The sequence below is a fragment of the Stigmatopora argus genome, chromosome 4, assembly GCF_051989625.1.
Source record: "Stigmatopora argus isolate UIUO_Sarg chromosome 4, RoL_Sarg_1.0, whole genome shotgun sequence".
In the NCBI taxonomy this organism is placed as follows: Eukaryota; Metazoa; Chordata; class Actinopteri; order Syngnathiformes; family Syngnathidae; genus Stigmatopora; species Stigmatopora argus.
In genome coordinates, this window is record NC_135390.1 from 19,369,008 (window position 1) to 19,381,872 (window position 12,865).

General features: G+C 38.8%; 1 long non-coding RNA gene across 1 annotated transcript in view; it reads right to left on the minus strand.

The window, feature by feature from the left end:
- Positions 1-11,878, minus strand: part of LOC144073364 (uncharacterized) — a 53,322-nt gene extending 41,444 nt beyond the window's left edge. The window contains exons 1-3 of the long non-coding RNA XR_013300064.1: positions 11,704-11,878; positions 8,951-9,090; positions 995-1,130 (exon numbers count right to left, since the gene is read on the minus strand). This is a non-coding gene — a long non-coding RNA (uncharacterized LOC144073364). The remainder of the gene's footprint in view (positions 1-994; positions 1,131-8,950; positions 9,091-11,703) is intronic.
- Positions 11,879-12,865: the final 987 nt, after the last annotated feature.

Sequence of the window (12,865 nt, forward strand, 5' to 3'; positions counted from 1 at the left end):
CAAAATAAATAGGAAGTGACCCAAAATCAAACATATTTAAGCCACACTGTTTTCAAAAGGAAGCAGTGTGACTTAAATATGGATCACTATTGGTTCATAATTGTATGAAATTCTCTTCAGCACAGCTCCATCTAGTTGGTGTAAAACACAACCCCTAACCACTACTATGTATATGTATATGTATATATGTACTACTATTACAGCTCCATCTAGTGCACAGGTGTCAAAGTGGCGGCCCGGGGGCCAAATCTGGCCCGCCGCATCATTTTGTGTGGCCCGGGAAAGTAAATGATGAGTGCCGACTTTCTGTTTTAGGATCAAATTAAAATGAAGAGTATAGATGTATATTAAATTTCCTGATTTTCCCCCTTTTAAATCAATAATTGTAATTTTTTTAATCATTTTTTTCTGTGTTTTTAGTTCAAAAATCATTTTGTAAAATCTAAAAATATATTAAAAAAAGCTAAAATAAACATTGTTTTAGAATGATAAAAAACTGAATATTCAGGGCTTTTAATCCAGTTATTTTAATCCATTTATTAAAAAAAATCTAAATATTATATCTAAAATGATCCGGCCCACTTGAAATCGAGTTGACGTTAACGCGGCCCGCGAACCAACCCGAGTCTGACACCCCTGCTCTAGGGCTTTAAATAATAAAACAATACCGTGAGCTCTACAACACAGTGTCAAAAAGAAGTATAAACAAAAACAAACTGCTACATTTAACTCCAAAGGACTTAGGGTTAGGATGGTTATTTTCCCCGACTTGTGTCTTTTTGGATTTCAATTGGGTGTTTAAAAAACAACCAGTAAAAAACCCAGAGTAGCCAAGGATAAAACTGCAGTTTGGAGAGGTAGCTTCACATAAATCCGCAAGTAAAGTTGGTGCGGTTAAAGTGAATCAAAAGCTCAGTTGAAGTTGATATTTAGCGCCTACATGTCAAAGGTGACTTCAAGCGGAAGCGGCACATCAAAAAGTGGTCTCACTCACCGCCGAGAGCCGCGCCCATGGAGACTTTTTCTTCCCCTTCGTTCTTCAAACATCCAAGACCTGGCGAGGCGAGCCTTGCTTGGCAGCTAATTAGTGCAATTAGTCTTCTCCGTGGCACAAACTCGGTCCAGCGTCACTAAAAGCCCCCAAAAATAACACAAAAAGTAACATGTGCTCAGTTTGTACTGCAAAATATTCGGAATATAATGTTAAAATGTCCTTTTTATCACTTTGTTATAATTGTGTCAAACTAGAAAATGGAATTGAATGCTTTTATTGTCATTATATAAGTACTATCATGATATTTAAAGCTTCACCACAAAGTGCACAAATAACAACAACAAAAAACAGACAAATAAATAATCAACAAATAATAACTATAAATAAATACATAAATAAAGTAGTCAACATAATAAGTAGACACATGACTAAGTAGGGAAGTGCACAAATAACAATAACAAACAAACAAACAGATAAATCTCATCTCATTTCCTGAACCGCTTTATCCTCATTAGAGTTACGGAGGGTGCTGGAGCCTATCTCAGCTGTCTCCGGGCCAGAGGAAGAGGACACCCTGAATCGGTTGTCAGCCAATCACAGAACACAAGGAGACAAACAACCAATCACTCTTAGTTAGGGGCAATTTAGAGTGTCCAATCAGCCTACCATGCATGTTTTTGGAATGTGGGAGAAAACCGGAGTACCCGGAAGAAACCCACACAGTCCCGGGGAGAACAAGTAAACGCCACACAGGTGGACTTACGTGGATTTGAAACCAAGACCCTCAGAGCTGTGAGGCCTAACCACTTGCACCACCGGGCCGCAAACTAACAGATAAACAATCAATAAATAATAATAATAATAATAATAATGATAATAATGATAATAATGATAATAATGATAATAATGATAATAATGATAATAATGATAATAATAATAACAATAATAATAATAAATAAATTATCAATCAATAAGTAATAATTAAATAAGTAGTAGTCAACATTGAAGAAGTGGTCACATGGATATGGATATGGATGTGGATGTGGATGTGGATGTGGATGTGGATGTGGATGTGGATGTGGATGTGGATGTGGATGTGGATGTGGATGTGGATGTGGATATGGATATGGATGTGTATTTATATGTGTATGTGTATAATATGTAATATAAATGCTGTTCATGGATAATTTCCTTGGGATTGCTTTCTTGCTGTTCGGTAAATTTGTGGCTTTTGAGGTCAGTAAGGAGAAGATATCATGCGGGCTGGTGGTTTGGCATTGATCTATTATATTATATGCTCACTTATCTAAAGTAAAACAAAGACGACAAGATTTCAAAACATTCTTCGCAATTCAGGAGTCGTTGGGTGTTGACAAGCAAGCAAATGCAAAGTGGAGCTGTCACTGGATATGTTGAAATCCGGCGAGAGGATTGAGAGTCTCTTAAACTCTACGAGGCAGTGACACGTGGCAAATAAGACGTGGTCCTAAACACTCCAATCATCCCTGAAAGCTTTGGCAAAGCAAATGCTATCATTTCGCAGATTCGACCTCTTTCACGCCGGATCTTTTTTGTCCCCTCGCTTGTTGTCCAATCTATTGAATGTCACACGCTGCCTGCTGTTTTTACGGCCTTGACACCCTAAACGGGGTGCGCCTGGATCTCTGACAAACTCTGTTAGATTTCTTTTTACGACCTCGTGTAAGAGGTCTACTCGGAGGAGACACAGGTCAAGCGTTCAAGCATATTCATGGGCTCCCCGCTGCGCACATTATGAAACAACTGCTTATGCAGTGGAATTGGATGAGAAGAGAGAAGGAATCTCCAGGCTTGAGGTTCTCGTGCAGTGGAATCCATCACAATTGGAATTTTGCCATTCTCTAAGAAGAGTTTTTGCTTCTAATTCAAGCAGGCTTCTGTTTTAACTAAGCTCTGTTTAATGAATGGATGAAACCTGATCGAATAAGCAATTAAACATCATCCAAAGCCAATAAAAACAAAAAAAAATCCAGCTGAATCCATGTGTTGTCCTAAAGAACTGGACCAAGATTGGCTCTAAACTAGAAATCACTGAGCCCAAGTCCAGATTAAGTCAGGTGGGAGATGAGAATAAGTCTGAAACCAAACCAGAGACCATGACTGAGACTGAAATGGAAACCCAAAACCAAGACTGACAAGAGACCAGAACCAGGAATGTGAGCAAAATCAAGACTTAGAGCAAGATTGAGACAGAAACCAAGACTGAAAATGAGACTGTGACTAATGGCGTATTCGCATTACAGGAAAGTCCATAGTTCTCCTACTTTGGTCTAGACCAGGGGTGTCAGACTCGGGTTGGTTCGCGGGTCGCTTTAACGTCAACTTGATTTCACGTGGGCCGGAATTTAAGACATAATATTTATATTTTTTTAATAAATTGATTAAAAGAACTGGATTAAAAGCCCTGAATATTCAGTTTTTATAGATCTAATACAATGTTTATTTTAGCTTTTTTTTAAAATATATTTTTAGATTTTACAAAATGATTTTTGAACTAAAACAGAAAAAATGGATTAAAAAAATACAATTATTGATTTAAAAGGGGGAAAATCAGGAAATTTAATATACATCTATACTCTTCATTTTAATATGATCCTAAAAAAGAAAGTCGGCACTCATGATTTACTTTCCCGGGCCACACAAAATGATGTGGTGGGCCAGATTTGGCCCCCGGGCCGCCACTTTGACACATGCTCTAAATTGCCCCACGGTGAGCGTGAAAGGTTGTCTGTCTCCTTCTGCTCTGTGATTGGTTGGCCACCCATTTAGGGTGTCCACCACCTGGTGCCCGTAGTTACCCGGGATAAGCTTTAGCAGCCCCCGGAAAATGAATGGTTTTTAAGCCAATGTTTGAAACAGAGATGTAAGATTGCATTGTTGACGCTTACATTCGGGAGTGTTGAGCTCGTCGTGGAGTGTAACATTACACACAAGAGTTTAATCTTTTGCATTGGATTGAGAGCAATCCGGTTTAAGATGAAAACAGCTTGCACCTTTGAGAGGTGACACACTGGCTTGCCTTTATTAAATGATTGCTTGTGTAAAGCACTCTTGCTGATCGCATGTGTAAGCAAGCATAGCAGCCGCCTGAACATGGACACGCACGCATTTGTTTTCACAGCGAGATCCCCGCGAGCGGCAAGGTCAATGTAATCTGTGAGTACCCGTGCTCAAACCGCGAGCATACGGAATAAAGATGCATGCCGCGGTTAATCCCTACAGTGCCGCAACATTGCGTTTGTGTAACCTTGGAGAAACGTGAGCTCCCGGATCCTCATTAACATGGATGAAGCGTGCCCACCGGGCGGATACACCTTAGCCTCAGGTCGCCGCCAGATAATAGAGAAGGAAGAACACGCGTACGACAGCAAATGACAGACCTGCACCAAAACTTTGCCATCTATATTTCATTATTACAATGCGATCGGATGGAGACGAGGGCTTTCGTGTTAGATACGGGACTTTAGCGTGGGTTGCTATTAAAGGCTGGCGTCTCACAGCTGATGATGGCAATGTTTTGTCGTCCTGATTTGCTGCAGGATAAAGCCACCTAAGAAAGACAAATGGGAGAAGTCGGCCATCAGAACCTGTCGGAATCTTGATGGTGACTCCGATCTTGTACCAGAAGCCTAAAAGCCATCTCTTGCCAGATACTTCAAATCAAACCAGCCACACCTCATCTAAAACCTTGTCCGAAATCTAAGGAACTCGGTCTTGCTCTTGGTCTCAGTCTTGGTCTTGTGCTCAGTATGTTTCAGGATGTATTCATTACACTATTGTGATGTCCTGGAAAAGGTACGACACCGAAGAAAATAGGCATCCATTTTTGGGGGGTCTAGAGCACATGTGTCAAAGTGGCAGCCCGGGGGCCAAATCTGGCCCGCCGCATCATTTTGTGTGGCCCGGGAAAGTAAATCATGAATGCCGACTTTCTGTTTTAGGATCAAATTCAAATGAAGAGTATAGATGTACATTACATTTCCTGATTTTCCCCCTTTTAATTCAATAATTGTAATTTTTTAATCCATTTTTTTCTGTGTTTTTAGTTCAAAAATCATTTTGTAACATCTAAAAATGTATATACATATAAAAAGCTAAAATAAACATTGTTTTAGATCTATAAAAAATGGAATATTCTGGGCTTTTAATCCAGTTCTTTTAATCAATTTATAAAAATCAAAAAATCTAAATATTATATCTAAAATGGTCCGGCCCACGTGAAATCAAGTTGATGCTAAAGCGGCCCACGAACCAACCCAAGTTTGACACCTTTGATTTAGAGTGTTCAACCAGACTACTCAGCACGTTTTTGTGATATGGGAGGATACCGGAATACCCAGAGAAAAGCCACACAAGCCCGGGAAGAACATGCAAACTCCCCACTGGAAAGTTCGGACCTGGGATTGATACCTTGGTTACAGAACTGTGGGGCTGAACACACAACACCGTGCCGCCCGGCTTCAAACTAAAGACAAATTATTACACTCAAATGACAAAAAAATGGTCGGAATATCACAGACCGACAAAAACAACTGTCTGATCTCCAGCGGTGATGTCACCTCAGTTAGACCAGATGTTTCGGGTCTAACAAACTTCAATGTAATATCCCAGTCTGGATATTTCGTTCTTTGCTATTGCAAGAAAAACATCAGCAGTAACAAAATGCAAGTCAACACCCTATTTCCTGAGCTTGAACGAAGAATAAAATCCATATTCAACCCCATACACAACACCGCGTATTGCCGAATATATTCTCTCTTAGCATTAGCGTTGATTGGACAAATTCTCACTAAGAAGCTCAGGATCTGAGCACACTTTGGCGCAGCCCCACCTCAGCCAGGCGCTGCCCTTTGATACCGGAGCATTTATACCATTTATTTCCCCGCGCATCCCATAATATTGGAGCGTGTGGGCTGACTTTTCCCTTGCCTGGTCATCAGTGTAAAACACCTCAACGCAGGAGACAGAGACAGATGGAGAGCACAGCCGCCAGCCTCCTGCTCTGCTCCTATGATTAATGCCCACGCATACACACACGCATACACACACACATATACACACACATATACACACTCAGACACACACAGACACACACAGACACACACAATACATGTGATTGTACATCACTGGCGAAAATGGCATGCATAAATAAGCAAGGACTCGCTTGATGACGCAGAGCCCAAATGCACGGCAGCACTTGTCTCATGTTCATGTTAAATGCCAACGCGCCAGGCTGTTTTATGCTTGTATATATATTTTAAGGACATCTTTTGAACATTTATCTCTTATTATGACAGCGAAAGAGATGCAGTTTTATATGAATCCATCCAGCGGAAAAAACAAACATTTTCGCTAATGTACAAGGCCACTTTGCCGCAATATAAGAGTAGTGTAAATCAGGGGTGTCAGACTCGGGTTGGTTTGTGGGTCGTGTTAACATCAACTCGATTTCTTGTGGGCCGGACCATTTTAGACATAATATTTAGATTTTTTTAATAAATGGATTAAAAGAACTGGATTAAAAGACCTGAATATTCAGTTTTTTTTATAGATCTAAAACAATGTTTATTTTAGCTATTTTATATATTTTTAGATTTTACAAAATGATTTTTGAACTAAAAACACAGAAAAAATGGATTAAAAAATTACAATTACTGATTTAAAAGGGGAAAATCAGGAAATTTAATATACATCTATATTCTTCATTTTAATTTGATTCTAAAACAGAAAGTTGGCACTCGTCATTTACTTTCCCGGGCCACACAAAATGATTCGGCGGGCCAGATTTGTCCCCCGGGCCGCTACTTTGACACACATGGTGTAAATGCTCTTATCGGATGGAGAATTGTTTCTGGAATTTTATTTTTGTGCAATAAAAATAGAACAGAATGCAGACAAACAATCTGGTGTGAGTTTACTCGGTAAAATCTAGGCTGGTTTCATTGGGTAAAGTTCATAAACGTGTGGAAAGCAATAACATATTCCCTTGTTTGATTGGCAACAGGTGTTGGAACAGGTTTATTATAAGTAAAAATTGGAGAGTTTCTCCTGGCAATCTTGATGATCTTTAACGGCACATGGGGGTGCTACAAAATCTAGCTTGGGAATCACTAGGATTGAGAAAAGATATTAAAAAATCATTTGTAATGGTTTTACCGCTTTTTAATGCTTGGAAATTACTTAAAAATTTGGCCCAGTTGTGTCTTGTTCAGTAAAAAGTACCATAATTTTGAAATATAAAGCAAGCTAACTATAAAGAAAAGTGAATTTGTTCACATTCTGCACGAGACTATAAACTACAGGCGTCCACATTGTACCGTGGGTTATTTGACCCTAAAGACATGAGGCACTTTAGCCTGTAAAAAGCTAAATTTTCTGCACTGGACAGAGTATATATATATATTTTTTCCCGTTAGACCCAGGGTGTCAGACCCGGGTTGGTTCGCGGGCCGCTTTAACGTCAACTTGATTTCACGTGGGCCGGACCATTTTAGATATAATATTTAGATTTTTGTTATTTTATAAATGGATTAAAAGAACTGGATTAAAAGCCCTGAATTCCATTTTTCATAGATCTAAAACAATGTTTATTTGAGCTTTTTAAAAATATATTTTTAGATTTTACAAATTGATTTTTGAACTAAAAACACAAAAAATTGATTAAAAAATTACAATTATTGATTTAAAAGGGGGAAAATCAGGAAATTTAATATACATCTATACTCTTCATTTTAATTTGATCCTAAAACAGAAAGTCCGCACTCATGATTTACTTTCCCGGGCCACACAAAATGATGCGGTGGGCCAGATTTGGCCCCTGGGCCGCCACTTTGACACATGTGCGTTAGACAGTGCGAATGGCGGACCGGTCGCTAATACGAGGAGTGTATACTACTTCTCGTTGGCAAGTGGTCGTGCGTTATCCTATTGTGAGGACATTTGTGTGAACCATTTTGGGAATATTTTGAAGGGAAGACAAAAGCAAACAACCCTCGATAGGTTACATCTGAAAGTCAGGGTGGAGGTTGGGCAAATAGAGCCAATCCGGGAGAAGAAAGGTATAAAATTTTTAAAACAAAATTAGAATTAAGTTTAGTGTAAAGTTAGATTAAACTTATTTTTGAGTGTGTCTGCATCGTAATCCAAGTTCATTTAAATGTATTTATGTTATGTTACGAGCGTGTTGCCATGCAAAAAAAAACTGTATGGGTACATTGCTTGCTGACACGCTATATTTGAATCCTGAAAAGATGGACAGGTGCGCATATCATGGTTAAAGCATTAGCAGTCGACTATGATGTTTTTTGTCTGCTACTAGTGACCGAGACTATCCGCATTAGAGTCGAAATGGGTAAAACGAGGTCGGTTTTACAAAAACGGACTTAAAAAAGTTATATGGCGTGCACAATTTGAAATGATCAAAAAAACGTATAAAATACGGGACCATCGTATAACTTGACAGGTATGTAATCTATGTGGAGAGTCACCGCTGAAACTATGCCTAAGAAAAATAATGAAAACCCGCTACCAGCCTCTCCTAGTCAAATGGGTTTAAGAACATTTAAGAACCACTGTGTGAGATTATCTAAAATGTTTACCCGCACACACCTGTAATTGGAAGTGATTCAGAAATGGAAATGAATGCATGAATGGAATTTAAGTGTTCAATTTGGTCAGTCGTGATGAGCCTTAGAAAAATAACATTTTAAATATATTTGGTATTTTCAAAGCGATTTTCAACCATTTTCTGAGGGGAAAAATGGCTTGATTCAATGTTTTGTGTTTGGATGATTTAAAATCTGAAGAGTAGAACATAAGGTGTTCGCCAATAGTCAATTACAAACCCCCCCTTACTATTCTTAGTTGGTGGTGCTTAGGTGGGAGAAGGTTCAAATGCTAGCTTCGAGTAAGACTGACCTGTTTGTCTTGGCGAGTCTCTGATGTCGCGCTAATAAGACGGCGAGCGACTGATGCACGACTTTGTTCCTGAGTGGACGCTTTGGGGAATTCACTGGAATTTCAGCTAATGAGTTAAAAAGTTGATCTGTGGTGACTTGCTGGAAAGTAGGAAGGCACAGAGGAATAGCAGGAGTAAAATAAAACGCCTACGTACAATCGATACAGACTTACATTCCGACAATTTAGCGGTTGACCAATTATGGAAAAGAAACTATTTTACCGAGGTGTATGATATACGAAAAAAAAATCAAGTCCTGCATCTCAACAATTGTGGAAACAACCACAATGGTTAAATTTTCTCCAAAATAAACAGGGCGCCTAATAATCCAGTGCGCTTTATATATGGACCAATACTAAAATTGTTATCACGATAAAATAAAATAAATCAGTCGATAGGGTACACCATCCTCTACAGCTCTCACAACCATAATGGTTGTTTCCACAATTGTTGAGATGCAGGACTTGAATTGTTTTCATATATCATACACTTTGGTAAAATTGTTTCTTTTCCATAATTGGTCAACCGCTAAATTGTCGGAATATAAGTCTATATCGATTGTACGTGTATGATGTACGAATAAAATTCGTACAACCATAATGGTTGTTTCCACAATTGTTGAGATGCAGGACTTGAATTTCTTTCGTACATCATACACATACAATCGATACAGACTTATATTCCGACAATTTAGCGGTTGACCAATTATTGAAAAGAAACAATTTTACCAAGGTGTATGATATATGCAATTGTTGAGATGCAGGACTTGAATTTCTTTCGTACATCATACACGTACAATCGATACAGACTTATATTCCGACAATTTAGCGGTTGAGAATTGTTGAGATGCAGGACTTGAATTTTTTTCATACATCATACACCTCGGTAAAATAGTTTCTGGTGTTTTGGCGGATTGTAAAAAAGATTCATGGCATTTCAATTAATCATTGTCATTGAAAAGGTGAGTACTTTTGATTGTACTTTTAGACATGTATGACATTTAAACGATGATCTGATATAATATAGAAACAATAAGGTCACGGTAGTTCAGTATGGAAGGAAGACTAATAGTAGTATTTTTTAAAGCAACTGATTTTTTTAATGCGAACAAAAAAATTATGGCATCATAGTTCATTTTTTATTTAGTGGAAGAGTAAAAATGTTTAATGGAAAGTTGCCCCAGTGACATTATCCCAAATTGTTTTGGCATTATTGTTTTGTTAAAGGCCATCAATGTATTAAATGTCATACTTTAAAGTGGGTTGGCTGAAAGTCACGCAGATGTCGTGTTTTGCATCCCAACTCAGAGTGGAATATTATAATACAGCCAAAAATATCGAGTGTAATGTGTTATATATCGAGTGAGTGATAATGCTTTGGACTTGTGTGTTACTCGCGCTGTGATTTACTGGCAACTGGTTCAAGGATGTATGTCATAAAATGATGGATAGAAGGACATACTGAACAAAATGAAGTAGCTTCACATAAAAGAAGGAAAAAAATCTTGAGGACTAGAATAAAACAGTAATCTAAATAATAACTTATTTCCACATACGTACAGTATTTTACAGACTATAAGTCACTTTTTTCATGCCTGATATGTTGTTTTTTTAGGCTATAGTTATAGCCTGTTGTTTTCTATTTAACTATCATTACTTTAGCATAGTATGTGTATTCTTGGTTTCTAATAAAAAAGAAATTGTAACCCCAAAAAAGTGAGATATATTTTTTCCTCTTCATTGTGTACAGTGGTACCTCGACATACGAGCACCCCGACATACGAGCATTTCGAGATACAAGTAAAATTTCGAGCAAATAATTATCTCTAGATACGAGAAAAATTTCCAGATACGAGAAAGCCAGGTGACCAAGACATGAGAGGCTGTTTATCATTGTAGCGCACTGTCTTTTTTGCCGCTTCTCTTTCGTGTATAACAGATATCTACGAGCACTGGGCGGAGCATTGCATTTTTTTCAGTGTTTTTTTTCCGTCACTCAGCGTGAATGGCGGAGCGATCGCTAATACAAGACCACTTCTAGTTGGCAAGTGGTCGTGCGTTATCCTATTGTGACGACATTTGTGTACATCATTTTCGGAATATTTTGAAGGGAATACAAAAGCAAACAGCCCATCGATAGTGAAAATCAGGGTGGAGGCGGGGCAAACAGAGCCAACCTGGCCAGGAGAAGAAAGGTATAAAAATGTAAAACAAAATTATAATTAAGTTTAGTGTAAGGTTAGATTAAATTTATTTTTGAGTGTGTCTGCATTGTAATCCAAGTTCATTTAAATTTGTTCATGTTATATTACGATTCACCGGTGCAAAAAGTCCCCCCCCCCTCTGTCTCTCTCTCTCTACCCTCCGCAAAATCCGTCTAATTTTAGTTCTATTAAACACATTTTAGTATACTATTAAACCACTAGTTATGTGATACTTTGTTAATAGATGGCGAATTAGAACAAATAATGTTTTTCCAATCCAATATCCTGTTTTTGGTGTTTCTTCAGAGGGTTGGAACAAATTAATTTGTTTTTATTTCATTTCAATGGGAAAAGTCCCTTCGAGTTACGAGAATATCGACATATGAGCTCAGTCCCGGAACAGAACAAATTAAGCTTGTATCTCGAGGTATCACTGTACTCTTTAGCTGGTGCGACTTATAGTCTGTAAAATTCTACCCGATCGTAAAACCAGTTTAGAATTTGGATTACCTTAAAAAAATGGCCTTTATGTACTACGGACAGCTGCTGCTCTGTTTGCTTTTGCCCTTCAACATGTCCGGCAGGGAGCAGATTGAGTTCACCTTGGATTGGACCAAACAATAGACAGGTGCTCCAGTCTTCTGGCTCATTTCACGCCACTGTGGGGATCACCCATACATGATTTGACTCTGTGGAGAAGAACAGAGTGAGTTATTAAAGGATTTTTAAAAGGCATATCTGACCCTAACCCTTTGCTTGTTGATAAATGAAACAAATGACTCCACCAATCAATGCAAATTAAACAGCAAGCAAAGTTTGCCAAACCTTGTTTACAGCAATACAAACATACTCTTTCTATTCCATTTTTCTTACACTGGCTACAGTAATTTAATTAATAGTGCTGGTGCAGCAATTAAAATTGCTAAGTTTTATGGCCTTTGCAAATTAAGGTGTTGAAAGCGCGACGTGCCCGAAGCTCTCTTGTTTTGGCTTGTTCCTTCTCATTTTTGTTTTGTTTAGCGCGCGTCGGGGGTGCCGAACACGACGGCCTTGTTATGCGTTTGTGTGAGGCGGGAGAGCAAAGTGACAAAGACTTTTTAACACTTGACTCTTTCGATGGCTGCCGCGCAATTAATTACCAGCCGGAGTAGCAGCTATGGGATCAGCTGCTAAGGAAATGAAAACACATCAGTGTAAACACAAAAGCAACCTCCAATATGGGAGTCGTGCGGTGCAAAGCGCCTCCACACGGGCGTACGAACGTACGCACATCCATTTGCGTTGACACTCATTATCGTGCCAAAGCAGCAGCGCCAAATCTATTCCATGGGGGACTCGTAGTAGTGCCACGCTAATCCATATTCGCTTCCCTAATTGCCTATGAGTTTTTACACTCTGCCCGCTGCCTGATAAAGTTGGGTTCAAGTAATCCTGGGCTGACGTTACAAATTGGAGAGCAAATGCGCGTAGGCAGACGGATTTCAAGTCATTTACGTGGTCGAGTGGGTTCAAAAGTGGATTGCTGACACTGTAAAGAGGGGAAGACCTGACCTGTTTTGAATTGACACTACAGTGGTACCTCGACATACGAGCATTTCGAGATACGAGTAAATGTTCGAGCAAATAATTATCTCTAGATACGAGAAAACTTTCGAGATACGAGAAAGCTATC